This window comes from Triticum dicoccoides, chromosome 3A (assembly GCF_002162155.2).
Source record: "Triticum dicoccoides isolate Atlit2015 ecotype Zavitan chromosome 3A, WEW_v2.0, whole genome shotgun sequence".
NCBI classification, from domain to species: Eukaryota; Viridiplantae; Streptophyta; class Magnoliopsida; order Poales; family Poaceae; genus Triticum; species Triticum dicoccoides.
The window spans coordinates 354,708,097-354,717,328 of NC_041384.1; the positions used below are offsets into that span (position 1 = coordinate 354,708,097).

Genomic DNA, 9,232 nt, shown 5'->3' on the forward strand with positions numbered 1-9,232 from the left:
TCTTCTATTGTTTCTATGCTTAAGAAGTTCATTGTCTTATGTTTCATTCATAGCCTATACGACAACACGGATAGGTTAGAGGTGAAACCATATGGTCTTCCGACCAACTCATCATCTTAGGTCGTGATTGGATCGCCATTTCCCAACCAAAACTGCTTGTAAAACCGACGCTTGTGAATAAAAGCAGATGGTCTCGGGCGAAGCACTTGGTTGGTCGATTTCGACTAGTAAAATATACACTGGTCTCTCAAATTACATGCGTAACCTGCCGGTTTTACTTACAGACCTCGGTTCCTCGGTTTCATTACGCCTGTATTTTACGCGTTATTTTTGATGACGAGTAAATTGCACTTGTATCTTAATACAGGTGTGAAATAAACTAGAGCTCCCAAGCGCTGCCTTACCGTTTCATGCCGTCTCAGTCTCTTGAAGGTGCTCATAGGTGTCCAATGATCCTGGCTTCCTAAATGAGCAGCGGACGCTGTATCAGACCATCCATAGGGCCTGCGAGGCCCTCTCCATTGTCCTTCGAGTTGTTGCACTCGTCGTGGCGCCGAGCATTGTCAACATGGTCAATGAACACGAGGATTCAGGAGATGACTTTATTTTGACTGGATGACAGTAGGGACCCACTAGGGCCATAGCCGTACGTACGCAAGTGCCTCCTTATTATGTACAACTATTTTTTTGCTTCCTCCTGGTTTCCTGACATCACGGTCCTACACCATTGTCAACCTATATAGTCAATAAACGAGAGAATTGCACAAGGAGCGGCCGACAGTTGGGACCAAGCAGCTCGAGCAGTATTTGTGTTTCTGAGGTGTGAGCACTGCAGAGTTTTTCTTGAGCAATGTTTTCTTTGTTGTTCAGAGGAGAGCAGGGTATTAACTGGGCGGGTTGTGGCCCATCTAGCCCAGGCCAGATATCCAGCCCAGATATTAATTTTTTTCAAGCTGAAAATGGCTAGCCCAGCTATACTTTTTTTAGGAATACCCAGGCAAGGTCAACTTGTTATTCTTCGCCCCGCTGGGCTGCAAATCTTTCCTAGGAGGGATGCATTTGGCTTAATAGGAAAATGGGATTTAACAAATATAAAATGGGATGTAATTATAAAAACTGGGCAGTAACTATAAAAAATGCACCAAACACGTAATTAGTTTATAAAATATTATTTTTGGATTTTGAAAATTTTAATTTCATTAATTGTTGCGCGCGTAATGTTTCGTTGGATTTTTACGTAATACAAATTTATATTGAAATTGTTTTTAATCTGACTAGAAATTTCGGGATAAAAATATTTTGGATCCCATCAAAATGTGGGAATTTTTTTGAATTCTGTTTTGAATGGTTGGTTGAAATTATTAATCATTGTCCTTGCTAGAAAATGGGTTGTACTTTTAACAAACTGCAAATAGGCTATAGTAAATTCCATTAGAATTCAAAAATGGGATGTACATTCTTATAAATCGCAAGTGGGCTATAAGTTCTCTGCCACATACTTGTGGGCCTACTAAGTTGACGCGTCCCTAAAGAAAATAAGTTGATGCTTATGCAAGGCTTTGTCAACTTATAGTCAACACACGGTTCTAGCAGCAGTGGCTGTTGGATGTCCATCCAACGAATGTCGTGTTTCTTCTTCAATCTCGGATATTCTAATTTTAGCCGCCAAAAAATGATTCCTCCCCCTGACATCTGGGGTGCACCGTTTCGGAGGCTGACCTGTGGGCCTACTAAGTTGACGCGTACCAAGGACTTTGTCAACTTAGTCATTATAAACGATTCTAGCTGCAGTGACCGTACGATGTCCATCCAACGGCCGTCGTGCTTCTTCAACCTCTGGTCTTCTTGCTCCAGCCTCCCAAAGCAGCACCGGTCGTGTCGCCTACTCCTGCCTCCCGTGGCCGGTTGTGCTGCCGCAGAGGCCTCACCGCCCCTACTACTCCCACTGCTGGCCAGGCCATCCCTCTACTCACCCACACCCCCTGTTATTCTGCGGCAACGGCAGCCTCACACCGCAGCCGAACCAGTGAACACTCGTACTCCTCTCTGCGTGGGCATCCATTTCCGCGTCTTCCCCGGCTCTGCGTCGTCCCCTTCCTAGGCCTCGCCGTCATCCACCGCCTTGGTGCTCTCAACGCGGCGTGATAAACGTGGTCAACGAACGACATCCATCGGACATGAACTGTACGTGAAGAGGCTGACCACTGGGTCCATGACCGCACACAAGGAAATGCCTCCTTATTACGTGCAAAATAATGATTCGTCCACCTAATATCTGGGACCCATCGGAAGGGCCTCTGTATTTCGCGAAAAAAATGTTCCCCCGCTGACAGGTCGGACCCACCAGCTATATCTTCGCACGCAAGGAAGTGCCTCCTTATTACGCATAAAAAATGAATAGTCCCCCTTCTCGCTGGGACCCAACATAGTGGGAGGCTGACTTGTGGGCCTACTAAGTTGACAGGGACGGAGGGCTTTGTCAACTTAGTCAATATGAACGATTCTAGCTCTAGTGACCGTATGATGACCATCCAACGGCCGCAGTGCTTTTTCAACCTCTGGTCTTCTTGCTCCGGCCGCCCAAAGCAGCGCCGGTTGTGCCGCCTGCTCCTTCCTCCCGTGGCCGGCTGTGCTGCCGCGGACGTCTCACCGCCCCCTACTACTCCCACCGCTGGCCAGGCCCTGCGGTGACGACAGCCTCACTCCGCAGCCGAACCAGTGAACCCTCGTACTCGTCCCCACGTGGGCATCCACTTCCGCGTCTTCCCCAGCTCCGCGTCGTCCCCTTCCTAGGTCTCGCCGTCGTCCACTGCCTTGGTGCTCTCGGCGCGGCGTGGTCAATGTGGTCAACGAACGACTTCCATCGAAAGAGTACTGTATGTGGAGAGACTGACAGCTTGATGCATGGCCGCAGCAAGGAAGTGCCTCCTTATTACACGCAAAATAATTATTCCTCCACCTAACAGTAGGGACCCACCGAACGGGCCACCATATTTCGCAAAAAAATATTTCCTCCCTGACTGCTGGGACCCACCAGCTACATCTTTGCACGCAAGGAAGTGCGTCCATATTACGGGAAAAAAAATTGATTCACCCCGCTGACTGCTGGGACCCACCAGCTACATCTTCGCACGTCAGGAAGTGTGTGACAGTTGGGACCCACCTGGTGGAAGCATACGTAGCGTTCTCATTCTAGTCGCGAACGTGTATGTACATATGATCGGTCTGTCTATAGGCTGCAGCGATGAACCGTTGCCGTGTAAGGAAGAGCATGTGTCGTAGTAGAGGCGCGCACGTGTAACATCCTAAATTTTCAAATTTGGTATGTTAATAGGACCGTTATTTTTCTTCATGATTTCTATGCATATTTGAATTTTCTAAGTATTCAAAGTGTTTTTCAACTCAAGGCAAAATTTTGGAGTGGAGATAATATGACTTCTCCCCTATTAAGTGTAGTTGGAAAATGCTAAGAATATTGTTTGGATTTCACAAGATTTATTTTTGGGAAAATTTTAGAAAACCAAAATTAGTATATAGTTGTTATTATAATGCTCTTTGTATGTTCCTATTGCATAAAATAAGTTTTCAAAGATGCATTGGTGTTGTAAAATTGTTCACTGTTTTATATATTAGTAACAATATTTTACTGTGTGCTTTTGTGATTTTATTAGTTTTTTGTATATTATTTAGCTATTTTAATTCCTGTAGCTGAGTTTAAAAAAACATGCGTGCACAGTGCCGTCGGGCAGCCCAGCGCAGCCCGTTTGCTGTCCTTCGCCCGCGCGCGCTAAGCAGCGCAGCCCCGCGCACACCGAAGCCCGGGCCCGCGATGTCATCCCCTTCCTCGGACGTGTTTGTCCTGGACAACATGTCCCGATTCAATCCGCGCCCGATTCGATCGATCCTTGTACTCCACACACGAGTTGATGCTATTTAAGATCGCCAACCCCTCCTCTGCCGATTTTTGGCAAAACCCCTCGCTCCCATGCCCTATCTCGCCCGTACCAGAAGATCGGATCTCGTCGGAGTTGCGTGCCCGACAGAAGCTTTCGCCGTCGTTTCGGTCGTCTCTGAAGGTTCCCAGCATCTCCTCTTCCACCTATTTCTTCTCCATGATCTCATATACCATCCTGGCATCCTACTTCGCACAGGAACCCCTGGAACGACTCAATAGAGCTCGATCAGGAGCCCTCGCCGTCGCTGCGACTTCAGCCGCACGTCATCACCACCAGAGGACGGGACCGTCGCAGAAGAGAACGAATTCAACGTCTACAGGAATGTCCGCCTCCAGTAGAGTCCTTCTTGAGCTCGGGGGACCACCGCAAACGTCTTCACCGTCGAGGTCCGAGCCGCCGAGGTCTTCTTCTCCAAGTCCGGCGATGCCTTTCCCTTTGTTCCGCGGTGAGCGTCTCCCATCCGTCCGATCTTCTTTAAACGACAAGGACTAGATCATGTGTTTTCTTTCAAACTGTTTTTCTTTATCTTGTGACCGTTCGCTGTTTAGACTCCACAGTGAACACATCCGAACCAGTAGAAGCCCGCCTGGTGGCAATGATTTTGTTTTAAATAGGGAAAGGACAGATTTGTTCCTATTTTTCAAACCTTCATAACTTTTACATTCTTTGTTCAAATTTAATGAAACCAACGTCAAATTCTTCATCATAATCCCCTCTATCCAGAACACCTATCCAATATATTTTTTGAACTGTTTAAATTTGAATTTGCTCAAATTTGAATTTAACCTTCCAGAGGCCATATCTTTCAAACCGTATATCCGAATTAGTTGATTCTTTTTGCATTGTGATCCTACTAGCATGTAGATAAGATATACCTACTGACATTTTCTGTTATTTAAGTTTTTATTTGAATTCCTTGTTGTTTACTTTGTTGTGGCGTTATGTGAGTACGGTTTATTTATCGGTGCCTTCGTTAACCGTATAGATTGTCCCGAGTGCGAAGCAGATCAGGACTAAGCATTGTAGTACTTCAACACCGTTCAAGGCAAGTTTGCACTTTTGATTTTGCTCATCCTATAGTCTGCTATGCATGTGGTTTTATGCTATGATATATGTTTGGCCTGATATGTGTATCCCGTTTTGTCATGTTTGGTATTGATTGTGTTATTTGATGGTGTGAACAACTTGCTATGGTAGACGTGGGCATGTGTCGAGTGATCCATGAAAGTGGTGAGTGTTTATAGCCGTAGGCTCGGGATTATTAACCAGGTGAATGCGTCACTGGCAGAGCGCTCTATTGTCCCTAGAGAATGCGCCATTGATAGAGCACACTTGAGGCGAGGTATAGTTTTCAGAACTTAAATGAGGTGAATGCATCCTTGTCAGAGCGCTCTATTGTTCCTACAGAATGCGCCACTGACAGAGCGCACTTGAGAGATACTTTTGAAGTTCTTGTCATCTTTACTTAGAATCTTTGGGGTTATCTTGGGCGAATAAGTTAGAGGCGGTTGTAAGTTCAGTTAGTGGATGTAGGTGAAGACATTTTTCTCCAAACTAACTTGTGTGTTTTGTTTGTCATACATTGCTTTGTGGATGTAGGTTTGCTATATCATATTATGTGATTTGCCAATACATTCAATTATTGACTCTTTGTAGCTGCAACTTATCATGTTGCAGGATTTTCAGATGATCAGTGAGATACAGTAGGGTCGTGAGTTTCACTCAGCATTTTCGCCAGTGGGCATTGATGGGACTCATCGTCTATTATGCTACATTTCCGCTATTATTGAATAAAGCTAACTATGTGCTACTTAGTTTGTAATACTTTATGAATTCTGGATCATACGTTATAGTAAATGATGGACTTGTTATTTGATATTCATATGTACTGTGTGTGCTAGCGAGTCGGTCCAGGGACTAGCACAGTGAGCACAAAGACATCGAATCTTATCAGGTTCGGGTCGTTACACCACGTAGCATGTACACGTACGTACATCGGCTAGGGTGCAAGAAAGTAAATACGGTCACGTACGTACATACGGGCGAGGTCTCGAACGCATACTCGCGCATACGTATGGCCAGGGCTCGTGTACATGGCTGGGTCGGAACGGAGAAGCTGCGCCGTCGTCATGATCATGGGGATGCAACCGGCTGGGTCAGAACGGAATGTGTCATCGTGTTCATCGGGAGCCAACCGGCTTGGATGGAACAGCCGATGGAAACGAGGCCTGACGTACCGCAGAACGGAGGAAACAGCCTTGTGTTCGACCGGCCACAGTCGAAACGGGATCCTATTCATTAGGAGGGGTCTGGCGTACCGCAAAACAGAGGAAACAGACCTCCTACAGTCGAAACGGGGTCCTGTTGATCGGGAGGGGCGTGGCGTATCGTAAAACGGAGGAAACGGACTTGTGTTGGAGCGCTACGGTCGAAACGGTGGTCCTGTTCATCGGGAGGGGTGTGGAGTACCGCAAAACGGGACTCCACAGGATACTGTTCATCTCCATCGCCGACTGCCTCCACGGGGTACTATTCATCCACCGTCGACTGCCTCCACGGGCTCATGTTCATCCACCGTCGACCTCCTCCAGCCTCCACTTGCGACTGTTCATCCACGGTCTCCTGTTCATCCAGCCTCCACCGCTCCTCCACCGGCTACTGTTCAACCAACCCTCTCCACGGGGTCCTGTTCAACCACCCCTCCACGGGCTATTGTTCATCCAGCCCTCCACCGGCTACTGTTCAACCAGCCTCCACGGGGTCCTATTCATCCAGCCCTCCATGGGGTCCTATTCATCCAGCCCTCCACTGGCTTGATCGGTCGGGGTACTATTCATCCAGCGGCAACGGCCTCTACTACCACGGGGTCCTGTTCATCCAACCCCCACCGGGAACTGTTCATCCAAACCACCAACAACGCTCATTGTTCATCAAGGGAAGGAGGCAACAGTGTTCGATCGGCTTCAGTTAGCAGCAGTAGCGAAGGAATCGCTCGATCGGGTTCAGTTAATAGCCATCGATCGATCGCTCGGGTTCAGTATTGTGTAGCCTGCAGTGCAATCGCTCGGGTTCAGTTAGAGCCCGACGCTCGCACCCACGCGCCTATGTGTACGAGAGAAACACGCATCGCTTGGCCCCTGATCACCCACCGTAACCGGGAACTCCCTGATATTTTCCTCACCCTTGCTTCTACCATGGTTTTCTCCGTCATGGACGGCCCAAAGAATGTCATGCAGCTGCGTCTCCGGCTCGCCCAGGACGAAAAGCCCATTTTCTGTCATGATTTTTTGTCATAGAAGTAGGAGCCCACCACATCTATGATGATACCGGGTTTTGTCACAATTATCATCATAGAAGTGTCATAAGCATGATAGAAAAAAATTATTTGGCCCAAAATGTCATGGATGTGTCTTCTTTTGGTAGTGTAGATGGCTTCTTCTCTCTCTTTGATTCTCAATACCATGTTCTCCTCGATGTTCTTGGAGATCTATCCGATGTAATCTTGTTTTGCAGTGTGTTTGTCTAGATCCGATGAATTGTGGATTTATGATCAACTTATCTATGAATATTATTTGAATCTTCTTCAAATTCTTATATGCATGATTTGGTATCTTTGTATTTCTCTTCGAATTATCGGTTTGGTTTGGCGAACTAGATTGGTTTTACTTGCAATGGGAGAGGTGCTAAGCTTTGGGTTCAATCTTGCGTGATTCCACCCAGTGACAAAGTAGGGGTAGCAAGACACGTATTGAATTGTTGCCATCGAGGATAAAATGATGGGGTTTATATCATATTGCATGAGTTTATTCCTCTACATCATGTCATCTTACTTAAGGCGTTACTCCATTCTTTATGAACTTAATACTCTAGATGCATGCTGGATAGCGGTTGATGTGTGGAGTAATAGTAGTAGATGCAGGCAGGAGTGGGTCGAGTTGATACAAACATGATGCCTATATTGCATAATCATTGCCTTGGATATCGTCATAACTTTGCGCTTTTCTATCAATTGCTCGACAGTAATTTGTTCACCCACCGTATTATTTTCCTTCATGAGAGAAGCCTCTAGTGAAACCTATGGCCCCCGGGTCTATTTTCCATCAGATTAGTTTCCGATCTACTATTTTGCAATCTTTTATTTTTAGATCTATAGACCAAAAAACCCCAAAATATTTACTTTATCTTTTGTTTAGTTTTATCTATCTCTATCAGATCTCACCTTTGCAAGTGCCCGTGAAGGGATTGACAACCTCTTTATCGTGTTGGGTGCAAGTGTTTGATTGTTTGTGCATGTATTGGTGATTTGCACGTTCTTCTCCTACTGGATTGATACCTTGGTTCTTAACTAAGGGAAATACTTATCTCTACTTTGCTGCATCATCCTTTCCTCTTCAAGGGAAAAACCAACGCAAGCTCAAGAAGTAGCACCCATCTTCGGGTCTTGGGCCTTCAATAGGCCCATCTTATAAGCCGCCTCCAGGCTCTTAAATCTTGGGCCTTCTTAGGCTTTCACTTATGAGTCACAAACAGTGTAACCTGGCCCCTCCTGGGTGGGTCACACCATGGGCTTATATCCCCAATAGTTAACAAAAGTAATATTGGAGCACCTAGACCCTTTGAACAAATTAAAGTTGAACCTAATTTTGTTATGGTTAACGATCTCTTGGTTGATAATATTGATGGCATGTTATTTACTTCTATAACTAGTAATAATGTACGTGCAATGCACGTTTATATTAGGTAGGATATTAGTTGCATCTTATATTAGGTAAGATATATCTGTTGCACGTTGGTATTTGGTAAGATATCAATTACTTTTTACGCGGGAATGGTAGGATATTAATTACATGACAGATTTTATGGGATAGCATTGAGTCAAAACGTGTTTATAACCAATGGCAGTGGTGGGTAATTAGAGCGTTAAACATGTTTGGTGCTCAACATTGAAGCGATTTGAACCGCTAGATAGAATGATTTGACGGTCGAGATGGTTTGGATCTGCCCCTTTGGGTCTTTTTTATATTGGTATAGATGAAGCAACTAGAATTACTAAGCCTGATAGTAGGCCTATTGGTTGCATGCCTGTTGTCTTAGTTAAAATAGGAGACCATTGTTATCATGGTTTATGTGACTTGGGTGCTATTGTGAGTGTTATTCCGTTTACCTTATATCAAGAGATCATGAATGATACTGCACATGTTGAGATAGAAGACATTGATGTTACAATTAAACTTGCGAATAGAGATACTATTTCATCGCTTGGGATTGTTAGAGAT

The 9,232-nt window shown here is 45.5% G+C and overlaps 1 long non-coding RNA gene across 1 annotated transcript; it reads left to right on the forward strand.

Moving 5' to 3' along the window:
* The first annotated feature begins 3,910 nt into the window (after positions 1-3,910).
* Positions 3,911-5,002, forward strand: LOC119271563. The gene is made up of 3 exons (XR_005134610.1): positions 3,911-4,076; positions 4,152-4,401; positions 4,942-5,002. It is a non-coding gene; the product is annotated as an uncharacterized LOC119271563 (long non-coding RNA).
* The last annotated feature ends 4,230 nt before the right edge of the window (positions 5,003-9,232 follow it).